Genomic DNA, 17,832 nt, shown 5'->3' on the forward strand with positions numbered 1-17,832 from the left:
TAAAACTTAAAACGAACAGAAATTACTCCTTATATGAAAGGGGCTTTTCCTCCTCGACACCCCGCTCAGTTTTTACGCTAAAGTTTTTTATTGTTTTAAAAAGTAGAGTTGCGAGAAAGAGTCAAACTTTAGCGCAAGGAGCGGGGTGTCGAGGAGGAAAAGCCCCTTTCATATAAGGAGTAATTTCTGTTCGTTTTAAGTTTTAATGTCGCTCCTTACTTTCATTTAAAAAAGCTTGTTTTTTTATTTAATTTCTGAAAGTTTTTGAATTAATGCATGTCTGATTTTGGCTCTCCGTACATAAATTTTTAAAATGAAATTTGCTATTAATTCTTTTTTTGGTTAAATGGCTTTCTCTTAGTTTTGATCAGACGATTTTGAGAAATAAGGGGTGGGGAATGGGGCCTAGTTGCCCTCCAATTTTTTCGGTTACTTATGAAGGCAACTAGAACTTTTACTTTTTTTTACTTAATTAAAGCTTTTAATTGTTTTAAAAAGTAGAATTCGTTTTAAGTTTTAATGTCGCTCCTTACTTTCAGCTAAAAAAATTAGTTTTTTTATTTAATTTCTGAACGTTTTTTTAATTAATGCATGTTTGGTTTTGGCTCTCCGCACATAAATTATTAAAATGAAATTTGTATATTAATTCTTTTTTTGGCTAAATGGCTTTCTCTTAGTTTTGATCATATGATTTTGAGAAATAAGGGGTGGAGAAGGAGGCCTAGTTGCCCTCCAAGTTTTCGGTTACTTAAAAAGGCAACTAGAACTTTTAATTTTTAACGAACGTTTTTATTAGTAAAAAATATACGTAACTTAAGAATTAACTTACGTAACAAACTTGCATAACCTTATATTTTTATGATGTGTACGAGGGGGTTTGTACCCTCGTTAATACCTCGCTCTTTACACTAAATCGTAAGTTTTGTCCCAATTCTTTAAGAATGACCCCTGAATCAGAAAGGCCGTAGAATAAATAGTTGAAATTACTAAAAATACTTTAGCATAAAGAGCAAGGTATTTATCTCCTCCTAAATACCTCGCTCTTTATGCTAAAGTATTTTTAGAACCCCTCATATGCGTGATAATCTCTGTTCGTTTTAAGTTTCAATGCTACTTCTTCCTTTCATTTGAAAAACGTTTTCATGTTTATTTTTCATTGTTTTCTTATAGTAATTTTAGAGAATCCTGCGCCCTTGTCATTGAATTTTTCTTCCCCCATGACAGATTTGTCCAAGGAAAAATCCTCCAACATAGCCCCCTCTCCTCAGCCCCACCCCCAAACAAAATAAAATCCCCCTGAAAACGTCTGTACACTTCCCAATAACCATTACTATATGTAAACACTGGTCAAAGTTTGTAACTTGCAGCCCCTCCTCAAGGGATTATGGGGGAATAAGTCATCCCCAAAGACATAGTTATTATGGTTTTCGACTATGCTGAACAAAATGGCTATCTCAAAATTTTGATCCGTTGAATTTGGGAAAAACATGAGCGTGGGAGGGGGCCTAGATGCCCTCCAATTTTTTTGGTCACTTAAAAAGGGCCCTAGAACTTTTCATTTCCGTTAGAATGAGCCCTCTTGCGACATTCTAGGACCACTTGGTCGATACGATGACCCCTGGGGAAAAAAAACAACAAACAAACAAATAAACACGCACCCGTGATTTGTCTTCTGGCAAAAAATACAAAATTCCACATTTTTGTAGGTAGGAGCTTGAAACTTCTACAGTAGGGTTCTCTGATACGCTGAATCTGATGGTGTCATTTTCGTTAAGATCCTACGACTTTTAGGGGATGTTTCCCTCTATTTTCCTAAATAAGGCAAATTTTCTCAGGCTCGTAACTTTTGATGGGTAAGACTAAACTTGATGAAACTTATATATTTAAAATCAGCATTAAAATGCGATTCTTTTTATGTAGCTATTGATATCAAAATTCAATTTTTTAGAGTTTTGGTTACTATTGAGCCGGGGCGCTCCTTACTACAGTTCGTTACCACGAACTGTTTGATAAGATCCCGAAAGTTCACCGAAACTGTTACACGCCTAGAGCGCGATAAACGACTACAATTGCGATATACTACTTGATTCGTTGTTAATGATTTTTTTGTCTTCATAGGACGAGTTTATAATGAAGCAGTAGAAAAGTTTTTTCTTCGGAATGATGACAGTTGATGGGATAAAGTTTTGAAATAGTTATGAAATGAAAAGTTTAGGAAATTGTGTGCTGGACATCCAAATTTATGAGTTAATTTTGTTCTCAATTTTAAATATAACTTTCTAAAACTATCTTGTTATTTTTTTTTTACATGGACGAAACAACATACCAATTAAGGTAAGAAAAGTCCAACTCCGATATTTGAGCCGTCTGAATCTTCCATCAAGTAGTTTTGTTATGGAGGCTGGAAATTAAACTAGTGCGACTTTTTTTTTGTCAGAGCGTACCTTTACCGAGTAAGCACATAGCCGCTAAATACAGCTTAATTTCCTCGTCTCACAAAAAAAAATCTATCCCTCCTGCCTCTATACCAAATCAAAGTGATTAAAGTCTCATGTTTTAAAGTTAGATGGGCATGATTGAGAGGATGAGACAACAACTATGCTGAATTGTAGTTAACTGTGAAGTTTTCAAATGTATGAAGGTTGTTTGAAAAGTAGTTTGTGATTTATCACAAACTTTTTTTTTTACATAGTTGCCTTACGCACTCAAGCCGGGTAGAAATAGAATGTCTTGGATTCAGCCTGCTTCCTATTCGGGACTGAATTGATGTATTTGTTTTCTCAGCCGGAAAAAGTCTTCCTCAAGCCTTTTTTTCTCCGGCCATTTCGAAAGGGATGTTAATCCAAATGGATATTGAACTTCTAGCATCGTTTTTAAGAGTCGAAAATGATTGGACGAAATTGATTATTTGCTGAGCTTCCCCCCGTAACCCCCCAAAGAAATCTGATTAAATTTTGAGCAAATAGCATGTCCGTGCAGCCCATGGGGGTTAGGGCTGTAAATTACTTCTGTTGTCCATTTTTTCTGATTGAGGAGCAAGGGGGATAGTTTGATCCTGGGTGTCTAATAAATGAAAGTTAGGGATTGTTTTCTGGGCCCGAAGAATCAAGCATTCTGTTGTGGGAGAGGGGGGGAGGAGGGTCAGGGGGATGAAAAATGGAACAACAAGCTTTTTGTCACTGATAAGTTTGAAATTTGCACATGCAAGTTTTTGGGCCAAGAAGATTATAATGTACAACACCTCTTTTCAGGTTATGGCCCCTAACCCAACATGGGGCCCAAAAAGGGCCATGAAAAATTTTCTCAGTGGACTGAAACTTAGAGTCCTTGGGTAGAGGAGACTCCAATGCAGAAAAGAAATAGAATAAAATGTTGATACCCCACTAAACATAGCTCACAAAATGATCGAAAAACTTTCACCAGTCACTTCGCATGGAAGGGTGGTCGCAGAATCTTGGGACGGGCGTCATTTAATTGGAAGTTGAGTTTTCTGCTTCCCTCTGAAGGATTAGAAGTGACTAGAGGGCAACAATTCTCCCTCCTGTGATCTTTTCACGACGCTCGGTCCCATTGTGTCATATCGAAACTTTGAAACAGTCATTTTGTTCAGGGACGCTGAAAGGTGTAATAATTATGTCTGTAAAGCTGACATAATCCCCACAGTTAAAGGGACAATGGCCCTAAATAATATATATATATATATATATATATATATATATATATATATATATATATATATATATATATATATATATATATATATATATATATATAGCTGTTGGGGTGGCGCTTCGCGCCACCCCAACACCTAGTTGGTGGGGGCGCTTCGCGCCCCCCCCCCCCAAGCCCCCCCGCGCGCGTAAGTCGTTACGCGCCATATTAGTTACGCGCCATTGTAGTTGTGTCCCTGTGTCCCACCTGTGAATATAGATAGATTTATATATGTGTTTCAAACTACGTAAAAATTGCGAATATACAACATTCTTGGCTTTCCCATTGTCTGTCCATATACAAAGCCGTATGTACTAATAATGACGTCATATGCAAACGCTCTTTTTACAAACAAACAAACATGCATACACACAACTCGTTTTTATATAGATAGATAGATAGATAGATACAATACAAATTAACTACGTAAAACTTGTGAATATACAACAGTCTTCGCTGTCCCATTGTCTGTGCGTATAAATAGATTGTCAGGTTTACCGACCCTCAAAGATGCAACATACAATTGTACATTGGTAAAGCAATCTGTATTAAGATCTATACCGCATTTTTCTAGTGATTGCCCTTGAGCTTTGTTGATGGTGGTTGCAAATGCTAATCGAATTGGGAATTGCAATCTTTTAAATTGAAAAAGCAGATCCGTTGGAATCATGGGAATGCGAGGAATAAGAACAGCCTCACCCTCATAAGGCCCTGTCAAGATTGTGGCATCTATTAGGTTTTCCATTGTTTTTTTTTTACGGCAAGTCGCGTGCCATTGCAAAGCTTTGGTGGGTTGATATTTCTTAAAAGTATTATTGGTACGCCTATTTTTAGTTGTAGCAGGTGTGGTGGACACCCTGAAGGATCTATGGAATTTAAAAATTCAGATGGATAATTAACCGCTTCATTTGGTTCCGAAATACAAATTAACTGCGTAAAACTTGCGAATGTACAACATTCTTCGCTGTCCAATTCTCGCTGCATATAAATAGATTGTCAGGTTTACCGACCCTCGAACATGCAACGTACAATTGTCCATGGGAAAAACAATCAGTATTAAGATCAATACCACATTTTTCTAATGATTGACCTTGAGCTTTGTTAATGGTGATTGCAAATGCTAATCGAATTGGGAATTGCAATCTTTTAAATTGAAAAGGCAGATCTGTTGGAATCATGGGAATGCGAGGAATAAGAACAGCCTCACCCTCAAAAGGCCCTGTCAGGATTGTGGCCTCTATTAGGTTTTCCATTGTTTTTTTTACGGCAAGTCGAGTGCCATTGCAAAGCTTTGGTGGGTTTATGTTACGTAACAATATTATTGGTACGCCTATTTTTAGTTGTAGCACGTGTGGTGGAAACCCTGAAAGATCTATGGAATTCAAAAATTCAGATGGATAATTAACCGCTTCATTTGGTTCCAAAACTGTGTCGACTGACTTGTAAAGGACTGCCTGGTCTTGAATCTTGGTCAAAACAATATTGTTGATTTCGTGGACGTCTATATTTTTGGGTGCGAGAATCGCTCTTTCACTTAGCCATTTATTATTTTTATAATTTTTTAGAATATTCGGAAATACTTTTTCAATCAATTCATTTTTGGACGTCACTAAATTACAGAAATCAGCAGGTAGTTGTATACGTCCTGAAATTGAGTCTACTGGGAGCTTTCCGTTTCCCATTGCCAGCAATTGATCTGAAAATGTTTGACCAGAGTCATCGTTTTGCAATCGGACACGCATATTTGTAGTTAATTTTAATGTTTTTACGTGTGCCCATAAATTAGAATTTTTCAGGCAAGCATTCATTTCGTCTGCAGGAGTTGATCTAGGTATTATAGGTAATGTTTGCCTGAAATCTCCCGCAAGCAATATTAAGGTGCTGCCAAAGGGTTTCGACTTCCCTCGCAAATCTTTCAAGCATTGATCCAGAGCCTCGAGCGATTTTTTGTGTGCCATTGTGCACTCATCCCAAATAATAAGTTTGCATTGCTGCAATACTTTACCCATCCCAGATGATTTGGAAATATTGCACGTGGGAGTTTCTGTAGAATGCAAGTTCAGAGGCAATTTCAAAGCGGAATGAGCAGTTCTTCCACCAGGCAGCAATGTTGCGGCTATTCCGGACGACGCAATTGCCAACGCTATATCATTTTTAGATCGAATTGATGCCAGAATCAGTTTTATCACAAACGTTTTACCAGTACCTCCTGGCGCATCCAAAAAGAAAATTTCTCCAACGTTGTTATCGACACAATGCATTATCGTATCATAAATGTCTTTTTGTTCCGACGTTAACTTGGAAATGTTATTTTGTACATACGACAATAGATCACTCGTACTGTAACTTTGTTCACGATCCAATTCTACACATGTCGAAACAGCAGCGATACGGTTAGGTGAAGGCATTCCCAAACCCTGAAGAGGTTTGTTTGCCATACTTATGCAAAAATCTTCTATAACAACTAAAGTGTAGTTATAAATTTCTGGTGTAAAATCAAAAGTCATGTCTGACGTCTCTAACTGTTTTCGATGAAGTATATCTTCGGACATTTTTGACTTATATTTTTCCCATAAATCTGTAGGAGCTGATGGAGAGCAAGTTGTTGAAATGATGCCAAACAATGCACGAATTTGACTTGGGGTTGACGTTTCGCACGCGTCATTGATGCAGTTATCCCAGTGTTGGTCATTCTCCAATAAATTCAGAGCTTGGCATGCACTACGGTAAGTGTCATGTATAGTACCATTTACAGTCCTCAAATACTCAAAGGATGTCGGACCGGGTACATTCACCAAAAGCAGGCGTAGAAAGAAGCATTCATGTTGATTGGGGTGAACGGTGTAGAGTCTTCCTATCGTGGTATCTTTGAAGATGGTAGGTTGGCCGTCGACTGACTTACCCTGTTTTCGACGTTCAAATACTTTATTTTTAATATTCCACGTGTAATTCGAAGGCACTTCAGTATACAGCAGTTTTTTCGCAAAAGAATCATTTTTGCAAAGCGAAAAAAAAGCTGTTAATGTTGTATCCGGTGGATTCAGGACTCTTTGTTGCACGTTGGTTTCCGTGAAATAAACACGTTGACCATTCTGTAAATGTACCGCTAAGTGAACAACAGCTGGACTACGTTCATGTATCGGAAATGAAAGAATTCGCCAAACAGCTTCATTACTGCTTATGTATCTTCCAGCCTGATATTCTACGATTTCATCGAAATCTTTGATTTCGGACTGCAAGCCAAAAACTGCCATGTCACTGCCTTTGTTGACGTATTTACATATGTATTTGATTGCCTTTACGGAGTTACAGTATTCAACGTTTATGTGTGCATTAAATGTTTTTGATAATAAAGGGGAATATGGAACAACCCACTGGTTATCTACTTCGATGGTGGTACCGTTACGCTTCTTTATTATTGCTGTTTTACCGCCATCTTCAGTAGATCTTCTTCTATATTGTGGGTAACCATCATTGCCAGTAATTGTTTTGGGTACTAAAAGTCGAGGATATTGCTTTGTGCACCTTCCTTTGGCCATGCATGGTGAATTTTCGTTCAGTGCACCGCAAGGTCCATGTATCATATTTTTTACAATAATATCATGTAACCCCTTATCGACATTTTTATCAGGTATTTCAGCGGAAATCACATCATCAATTTCGTTTGAAGTAATTTTTTTATGTAGCCAGATTAGTATATGTGCGTGTGGCAAACCTCGTTTTTGCCATTCCACTGAGTACATCCAGCATCGCACTGACCCAAACACTTCATGTTTTACAAGGTAGTTTATCAGTGATTTCAACTTTTGCCGGAAGACACGTGCCGTAATGTCATGCCTATGAACCGCCGATTGTCCTTGAAGTAAAAGCTGCAGTATCTCGTCCCAAGATTGATTACATGTAAATGTAATAAATAAATCTGGACGACCATAGAGACGAACATACGCAATAGCATCTTGAGCATATTCATGCATATGACGGGGACTGCCAACATATGACGAAGGTAAAATTGTTAATCTTCCAACGTTTAACAATTCACGGCATTTTAAAATATAATTTTCTTCATCCTGCCGAATCATTAGTCTATAGGAATAATAATGCATTGCACTGCATTTCTTATTCATTTCTTTGTTAGTGGCTGGATTCATCAATTTAATATTAAAGTGATAGCCGTCGGCTCCATCCCAAAAAATGATAGGATATTGTAGGGCATCGTAGCATCGATGAGTTTCAGCAATTCTTAACAACTGAGCGTTTCGCTTATGTAGAATAATATCTCGAGGTAAAAACTGATCACCGACCATAACGATTGCCACTTCGTCGATAGTCGGAGCATTGTATCTACGCACATGTTGGCCAGGAGGCGTTTTGTCAGCGGAAATAACAATTTTATGAGTATCAGTAGGCATCAAATCGATGGCTGTTTTGAACAGACGCACTAACTTATTATTTTCGTGGAAAAGATGTTGCAATTGGGAAACGATTGTCCTTTCAACGTTGGGAGAAATTTCGCAACGTGCATTCAATTCAGAATTTCTATCACTGATGAAGTACAATTGTAAAAATTTATGATTCTCGCCTGAGAATGGTAGAAGGGACCCTGCTTTATGATAAATTTGCCCTTTTACTTTGAAAGTAGACATAAATTGATCTGGATTTTCGATTTGGGCTCCAAACGACGTCATTTGGAAACATGAGTTGTATTGTCTGATTTTTGACAAAAAACGCTTAGATTCTGACGTAGTTCCAGTAAGGAAAGTCTTCAATGGCTCTGGTGGTGCAGCCAATAGAGGAAGTTTAACTTTTCCTGAGGCGCAACACATTCCCATTGTTTCACCATTGAATTTCAAGGCCTTGCAATAGGGACAAATTTTAGACATTGTCCCGATTTGAACACATCTACTCAAGCTATAATCATCGACTGGGTTGTACCTGAATGCCAGGCGATAACTTTCAGATTGCTCTGATTCCTCGGCACGCTTTCTTTTCTTACTTTCTCTATCAGCAGCAAGCCTGTTTCCCTGCTGGTCTTTTGATTCCTCGGCACGCCTTCTTTTTTCACTTTCTCTTTTAGCAGCAAGTCTGCTTCTGCGTTGCTCTAGTAGTTCCTCGGCACGCCTTCTTTTTTCACTTTCTCTTTTAGCAGCAAGTCTGCTTCTGCGTTGCTCTGGTAGTTCCTCGGCATGCTTTCTGTTCTTTCTTTCTCTATCAGCCTCAAGCCTGTTGTCCTGCTGGTCTTTTGATTCCTCGGCACGCCTTCTTTTTTCACTTTCTCTTTTAGCAGCAAGTCTGCCTCTGCGTTGCTCTAGTAGTTCCTCGGCACGCCTTCTTTTTTCACTTTCTCTTTTAGCAGCAAGTCTGCTTTCGCGTTGCTCTGGTAGTTCCTCGGCACGCTTTCTTTTCTGACTTTCTCTATCAGCAGCAAGTTTTTTGGCATAGACTCTTTGAGCATCTTCATCAGTCATAAACTTAAGCATTAATAGAATTCTACGCGAACATACGTCTTATATAACTTGAATGACGTCACGCCTTCAAAGCAAAAATGATGGCAACTAATATATATATATATATATATATATATATATATATATATATATATATATATATATATATATATATATATATATGTATATATATCACTCTTTGTTTACAAATATATTTTATTAGAAAAATTAGCCATGTTTAATCCCGGTTGTCCGATAAGTTAGAAGCTCTTAGGGATCGTTCGTTAGGCTAAGATTCCCGGAGTTTCTTAAGGCTTTAGCTTGGACAAGACTCGCATTCTTGACTAAATTAAAAGACGCTATGCACACCCGAGTGTTCAAGTTATATACGTAGGGAGGATGAACAAGGGTTAAACTATCCTTTTCTCAGATCCATCTAAATATTCTTGCACCATATCGTTTTCATACAGTTCGTGGTAACGAACAGTTGTAAGGAGCGACCCGGCTCAATAGTAACCGAAACTGACCAATCACAATGGTACATGGGCGATATGATGGGGACGGTTTTGGAGATCAAGTTGAAAAGTATAGGGAGTCTCTTGGGCCGAGGGAGTGGGCTTCAAATCATGACTGTGGTGCAGGGACAGAGGGGAGGTATTTAAAGATTTAGATGTACAATCTGCCTAAAATATTGGTATTGTGAACCCCTGCTGGACTAATGTATTCCCGGTGAAGTGGCCAGGTGGTCCAAAAGGAAGCATGTGTGCCTATTTTATCAAAATAGTGTATTCATATTACCTCGGGAATTGCTCGGGGAATTGCTTTGGAATTTTCATAGAAGGGGGACAATTGGACCTCGAATTTTGACTCGGAGAGGTAGAGATGGAGCTTATGGAGTGATGGGGAAGCGAGGTATTCGATCTCTTGTTTTGTTTAGAGGATGGGGCCAATAAATGCAAGTCTTCGATGTGCCTGGAAGTTTCGGCACCATTATCCATGTTTAAAAGTTTCGGTACTATTAGGCCCAGTGTTACTTCGAATCTACTTACGATGAAGTAGTGAGGTAAATCAAAAGACAGTATATTCACTGAGGATTTCAAAATAGCACATCTGTAAACTCTCAGAAACGGGTTAGAGGCCTAGTTAATGATTTTCGGGAGTATTTAGGAGGCAATCGGACCTCAAATAATATGTTTAGGGAAAGTAAATAATTTCTGAGACCACACGGGCTAATCATGACAAAAAGAAAAAACCGTAAAAAAGAGAGAACGAGGATAATAAAAGCCAGCGAAAAAAACAAGAGAACTATGAGAGTATTTCTGTCGATACCTCCGCTTGACCGTTTTCAGTATAGAACAACAAAATAATACGTTTCATCGTTTATTGGAAAGGGTCTCGTTGTTTTATTTCTGTGTTTGTTCTAAAGTTTGACTTTTATATATTATCCTTTGGAATTGTATGATGAATTTTGTTGTTGCTCTGCACTGAGGACGGTCAAGCGGAGGTCTCGACCGAAATATTTGCAGACTTTTCTTTGATTTTCCCTGCCTGTTACTTTCCCTTTTCTCTCTTCTTTACAGTTTTTTCGCTTTGCTTTGGGAAAGGGATAAGCCTGTCAAAAATCTCTTTGACTTCTAAATGTTGATATCTCAGAGAAGAGGGTGCTAATTTTTCTTATTGAAGATTGAAACTTATATCCGTGATCTGTCGGGTCAACGACACCCTTATGTAACGAAAAACTTGAAAATTCTTCGTTTTGTCCCATTATCGACTCAAACCTTATTTCCCGATCGTTCTAAGGCTCATTGTATTTTTGTTCAGAAAACCCATGGCCTTGGATGTATCCTATATAAGATGAGATATAGATTTTGATAGAATCACAAATTGAATAGAGATGTGAGAAATCAATATTGATAGGAACTTGACAAGTGTGGAAAAGTGAATCGCATTATTTATGTCTCGAAAAGAATTGATGTTTATACGGAAGCGGTTAGTAAATTTAGTTTTTTGCATTATTCATAATGAGTCACACTGAAAGAGATACCAAAACATCCTTAGATCCCATCAATCGAGAATTGTGATGGTCAAGTGAATCAAACACTTTATTTTGACACCCTTTTCCTTAACAATGTCAAATGTGGTAATTTAGAACAAAAAAGGTGATCTTATATAGAATAAAATAAAACATTTTCATAGTGATTATTATCAAACAGTTCGTGGCAACGAATTGTAGTGAGGAGCGGCCCGGATCAATAGTAATTTTAACTTTAAAAACTGGAATTTTGATACCAATAGTTACATCAAATGAATCCCATTTTAATGCTAATTTTAAATATATAAGTTTCATCAAGTTTAGTCTTACTCATCAAAAGTTACGAGCCTGAGAAAATTTGTCTTATTTTAGAAAATAGAATCTTAACGAAAATCACATCATTAGATTCATCGTTTCAGAGAATCCTACTGTAGAAGTTTCAAGCTCCTATCTACAAAAATGTGGAATTTTGTATATTTTGCCAGAAGACAAATGCCTGTTTATTTGTTTGTTTTTTTTCCAGCGATAATCGTATCGACCCAGTGGTCCTAGAATGTCGTGAGAGGGCTCATTCTAACGGAAATTAAAAGTTCTAGTGTCCTTTTTAAGTGACCAAAAAATTGAAGGGCACCTAAGCACCCTCCCCGGTGATAAATTTTCAGATAACCATTCTGTTCAGCTTAGTCGAAAATCTAATAAATATGTCTTTGGGGACGATTTAATCCCCCACAGTCCCCGGGGGAGGGGCTGTAAGTTACAAACTTTGACCATTGTTTTCATATAGTAATGGTTACTATGAAGTGTACAGACGTTTTCAGGGAGACTTTACCGCGTTGCAGTGGGGGTGGGTCGAGGGGAGGGGGTTACGTGGAAGGAACTTTTCATGGAGAATTTTATCATTAGGGAAGATAATTTCCGTGAAAGGGGCACAGGATTTTCTAGCTTAAAAAAAAAATGAGAGGAAAAAAATGTTTTGGACTAGAAGGAATGAGCAGCAATAAAACTTAAAACGAACATAAATTATTTTGTATATAAGGGGGGTCGTCTCTCCACAATACCTTGCTCTTTACGCTAAAGTATTTTTATTAATTTTAACTATTTATTCTACGGCCTTTGTGATTCACAGGTGGGACAAAATTCAAGCCTTAGTGTAAAGAGTGAGGTATTGACGAGGGGGTGAACACCCTCATATACGTAATGAAAATACAGAAATATAGAAGTTCATTATGTAAGTTAATTCGTAAGGTACATGGGTTTATTACTAAAAAAAATGTTCGAAAAAAAATAAAAAATCTAGTTGCATTTTTCAGCAACCAAAAATTGGAGGGCAACTAGGCCTCCTCTCCCACCCCCCTTTTTTTTATCAAAATCGTCCAATCAAAACTATGAGAAAGCCATTTAGCAAAAAAGAATTAATATGCAAATTTCGTTTTAATTATTCATATGCGGTGAGTCAAAATCAAACCATGCATTGATTGAAAAACGTTCAGAAATTAAATATAAAAAAAAAGAGTTTTTTTTAACTGCAAGTAAGGAGCGACGTTAAAACTTAAAACGAACAGAAATTATTCCGTATCCGAAAGGGGTATCCCTCCTCAACACCCCTCTTTTTCCGATAAAGTTTGACTCTTTGTCACAACTCTACATTTTAAAACAATAAAAAAAACTTTAGCGCAAAGAGCGGGGTGCTGAGGAGGGGACAACCTTTTTATATACAGAATAATTTCTGTTCGTTTTAAGTTTTAATGTCGCTCCTTACTCGCAGTTAGAAAAACTTGCTTTTTATTTTATTTAGTCACGTAAAAACCGTTAAAATTACTTACAAATCTAAACCACCAAATTCAAGTCTGACTTATAAATTACTGATTAATACTTCATACCGTTACGGCCTGAGCTTCATTTGAGATTTAGTGAAAATAAAATGTGTTTAAACGTTTTCTCTTTTAGGATTATAACACCACGAAATAAAAAAAAAATTATTCGGAATTCCAGGACCTTGTAACAATATATTAATTAAACAATCAGTCCACTCCCATTAGTTCTTTCCAGCAACCTTGATTATTAGTGTGATTTTTTTTTGGGTCTATGTTTTGATAAATGAAATAATGCACTGCTCAAATGCGTATCATTTTTGATAGAGCGCAAATGACAAGATTTTAAGACGGAGGAAAGGGGGGGGGGAAGTAACACCATTCTTGTTTATAAACTCTGATTAGCCCTGTGATATTTTTTTTTTCGCGTTGTTGTTGGTTTTATGAAAAAAATGAAAAATACATCGCTGGACGTACAAATAGTTTCTTAAAAAAGCACAAATGACGCTCTAACCGTTACAAGTTTTTAGAGGGTGCTAACCCAACCCGTGTATGTGGTAATTTCTGTTTATGTTGTTATTTAATTTATTTAATGTATGTAACTTTTTTCTTCTATCGATTTAATGCTTAATTGAAACGTATATATTCCCCCTCTTTTACAGGCCTAGGAGCCTTTGGGGGATTTGAAGAATGTATTCATTGTATAATTAATTAACTAGGAATAAATCTTATCTGTATCACAATGAGTTATGTTTATATTTCATGCCATTTTTTCTTCATGATTTTTTGTTCGTTTTGAGTTTGTTTTATAGTAATTTCTGTTCGTTTTGAGCTGGGGTTATTTTGTATGACTATTTCTGCTCGTCTTAGTTTTTAATATTACTCCTTACTTTTCTTTGAAAAACTTCCTTTGTGAAGAATATTTTCTTTTTCAAAATCAATAAATAAAAAAATCCTGTTGAGCACGGGTGAAAATGGACTATTGAGTATCCTTTTTTTGATAAATATGGAAATTCTTCTTGAGTCAGACATACCAACCAAGATCGGCACAGTGATCTCGCTCGATAATTTTTGCTTGACAAAATTTACCATCTTCCATCAGAACTTTGTTTAAGTGGTTTAACAATCACATATTTTTCCTTTAGGTTATGCAAATCAGGGGTATTAGGCAACTTCATGGAATACCGTAACAGAATCTTAAATCTAGAAATATCACGGATTTCCCAGGACTTTGGCCACCATCAGGGGCGTAACTTCAGGATTTTTTTTTTTGACTGGGGACAAGAAGGGTCTATGTCTGGATAGTCAAGGGGTATTGGCTTTATAATATTTTTTCTCCAAATTAATGGGGGGACAACTGCCTCCTTTCCCACCAAACGATGCCCCTGGTCACCACATCTGTCGTTTCATGTCGTTTAGTCGACGCTGTTAGGGTATAAATTTGTGTTATATAATACTCTTGTTTAATTGTGATAGATCCTACTTTCAAAAAAGCCTAAAAGTTCTAAATATGCTTTTCACTAAATACTGGAAATAGTGGTACAAAATGAATTTGAACATCAATAGATAAAAAGGGAGATATCTAGGTGTGCATATACTAGGGGCGGATTCAGGGTTAAATCTTGGGGAGCCTAATGTGATATGGGCGCCAATCATTGACCAAGTTGACATATCTATTTTAAACAAGAGCCAAAAGCTCATATGGCTCATTGTAACGAGGTAGGAAGAGCCAAGAGCTTCTTCCCACTAAGTTTCATTACGATCTCTCCACTTTAAGCGTTTTCCAACCCCTCCAACTCCCCCCAACGTCACCGGATTCGGTCGGGATTTAAAATAAGAGCTCTGAGAGACGAGGTCCTTCTAAATATCACATTTCATTAAGATCCGATAATCTGTTCGTAAGTTAAAAAGATCTCATTCTTCTCAACTATCTTGTTCGCTGCTATCTTTTAAGTTAAAAATACCTAATTTTTCCGAATTAACCGTACCCCCACTCCGTCCCAGATGGTCAAATCGGGGAAAGGACTATTTCTAATTTAATCTGGTTTGATCCCTAACATGCCTGTCAAATTTCATCGTCCTAGCTTATCTGGAAGTACCCAAAATAGCAAAACAGGGACAGACCGATAGAATTTGCGATCGCTATGTGGCACTTGGTAAATACCAAAGAAACAAGGAATGACGGTTCCAAAAAATATTGGGAGGGGGCTCCAGAACCGGCCCCTGGATCAGCCAGTGGCGCATAAGCTTAACCTTATTCCCTGGCTGCAAATTTGTCAACTAAGCAAGAAACAGGTAAAATACATGATTGTTAGGGGGGGGGGGGGTGATGGAATCTTATCAATCTTATCAGTGACGTATGGCTATGACACATGAATAAATGTGCTTGCTCAGGCTTCATTATTCCATGTAACAGGCACTTTAGCAAAAAGTAAATCGACCTTACTAAAATTTGAAATTCATAAATATATTTTGACTCTTGACAGCCAAATGCCCAACAGCTCCATCTCTGAAAGCAAGATAATTATGAAGTAAGTGACTTCATAAGACATTTGGGTATTTGTGTGTCATGGTGCCGACCCCTCAAGTTCTTCATCCATTGACTCACTGTAGAACTGGCTTCTCTGTTTAATTTCTTTCAGCATAGCGTGAGACAAGACAAGGAAAATTAACAGAATAGATGGGAAACATAATTTGGGCTATATATTTGCACATTAAAGGGGGCAAAGTATTTGGATAGTGTGAAGTTTGAAAACAATTCTTACGTCATAATATACAGAATAATTGTGCCTAACACATTTTGCATGCATAACCACTATACTTTACCGTCACCACGTAGTGAGCAAATATATAACCCAAGTTTGTTTCTAAAGTATTATATTTTTATCATGCTTGGTATATTTCATTAGGATTAACCTAACTTCTCTTCTTGAGTGGTCGGTGCTATAACAGGCGAGTACCGAAATATATTATAGTTTTGAAAATCTATTTTTTTTTTCCAGTGATACTTAAGAAAAAGGAATGACTATGCCTATAAACTTTGAAAAAAAAAAAAAAACAGCGATTCGATTTCAGAGTTTTAATTCTGATTGCGTAGATAAAAGATGAAGTAGGCTTGTTGTTGTTTACTCTTGAAAGGGTTCATTTGGGTGCTTATCTCCGTCTTGGGTTAGTGCAAAATTCACTGTGAAGGAAGAATGTTGTCAGGGTTGGAATAAGAAATTTTTTCTATTTATTGCAGAAGCCAGGGTGAGTAGAAGACTGAAGTGATTTCTCTGGTATTTTTATTCTGTTTGGGCAAGAAATGATCTTCTATGGCACAAATGGTAGTAAACGCCCCTTTACGACAGTCTGTCACGATATGGTGGCTTAAAACCTAGTACCTCAAAGCTTTAGAATAGGAAAAATTCATTTCTCTGATATTGTGATCTCGTTTTGGCCAAAATTGATTTTTTATGGCACAAAATGGCCGTAAACGCTCCTCTTTGGCGGTCTGCCAAAAAATAGTGCCTTGATACCTCCTGTTTTAAAGGTTTAGACTTTAAAAAATCGTTTTCTGATATTTTATTCCTGTTTGGGTGAGAATTGGTCTTTTATGGCACACAATTTCAGTAAACGCCCCTCTGTGGTGATCTGTCAAGATAAGGGGGCTAAAAATCTCCTGTTTTAAAGCTTTAGATTATGAAAAATGGATTTCTTTGATATTCTGATCCTGTTTTGGCAAAAAATGGTTTTTATGGCACCAAATTACAGTAAATGTTCTTTCGTTTTCCGTGGGAGGGGTACTGAAGTTTAACATCCAATAAGCTATTGTAAATAAATAATTTTCATAAAACAGCTTAAAGTTAAGGTGGGAGGTGTTAAAAGAATTTTTCTGGTGGAGAGGGACTGAATTCTGAAACCTATTAAACTATCGTCGATAAATAAATTCCATCAAACAGTTCAAAGTTAAGCTGGGAGGTGTAACAGGAATTATTTCCGGGGAGAAGGGTACTTTATTCTAACACCCAATAAGCTATCGTAAATGTATAACTTCTATAAAACGGGTTAAATTTAAGGTGGGAGGTGTTAAAAGCATTTTTCAGGTGGAAGGTGACTGAATTCTAACACCAAAATAAGCTATGGTAAATACACAAATTCCATAAAATAGCTTAAAGTTAAGGTGGGAGGTGTTAAAAGAACCTTTCCGGGGGGGGACTGAAATATAAAACCAAATAAGCTATTGTAGATAAATAACCTCCATAAAACAGCTTAAAGTTAAGATGGGAGGTGTTAAAGGTGCTGTAGGCGTCTTAGCGCCTGCCAGAGTGTGCCATCCGCCAGCCATTGAGTGTTAGGCTTGGAATTATCAGAAAATAATACCACAAAAAATTAACTAAATATGGTTTAAGTCACTTGTCTTTTGCCCCCTTGAATATACCTCTAATAAGTCACCCCTTCTCTATGCATCTAGGTTTATAGATTAAAAGTAATGGTTTTCTTGCAGTATTATATTTTTGATCTTCTCGTGACGAATTTCTCAGCATTTATGTTGGCAATCCTAGATTGAACGACTTTCTAGTAGAAAATACCCTTTCCTACCTGTATAATTTAAACTTTAGTGCCCTACGAATAATGTGGTTCAATAGTGTTTATGAATTTGTTTTTTTTAATAAAACTTGTCTGTACAATAAAAAGTTTGTGCATTACAAAGCCATTTGAGAATCAAAACAAAGCATTGTCTAGGTCATGTTAGAACATTTACACAATATAGCAAGCAGGTGCGTCTGCCCCAGGTGCATATAAGGTTTAATGGAAGGGGTGGTTGTGTGAACTTTAGAGGAGGCTCACTCGA

At 37.1% G+C, this 17,832-nt stretch overlaps 1 protein-coding gene across 10 annotated transcripts in view; it reads left to right on the forward strand.

Annotated features, from left to right (window-relative positions):
* Positions 1-17,832, forward strand: part of LOC136033679 (ATP-dependent 6-phosphofructokinase-like) — a 136,595-nt gene that overhangs the window by 16,148 nt on the left and 102,615 nt on the right. Inside the window, exon 1 of one of the 10 annotated variants that reach the window (XM_065714519.1) lies at positions 16,178-16,247. The exons of the other annotated variants lie outside the window; for them this stretch is intronic. The gene's annotated coding sequence lies outside the window, so the exon portion shown is untranslated. Of the gene's footprint in view, positions 1-16,177; positions 16,248-17,832 lie in introns of those variants that run through there. 10 annotated transcript variants of the gene reach the window in all.

The sequence above is a fragment of the Artemia franciscana genome, chromosome 12 (assembly GCF_032884065.1).
Source record: "Artemia franciscana chromosome 12, ASM3288406v1, whole genome shotgun sequence".
Lineage (NCBI taxonomy): Eukaryota > Metazoa > Arthropoda > Branchiopoda > Anostraca > Artemiidae > Artemia > Artemia franciscana.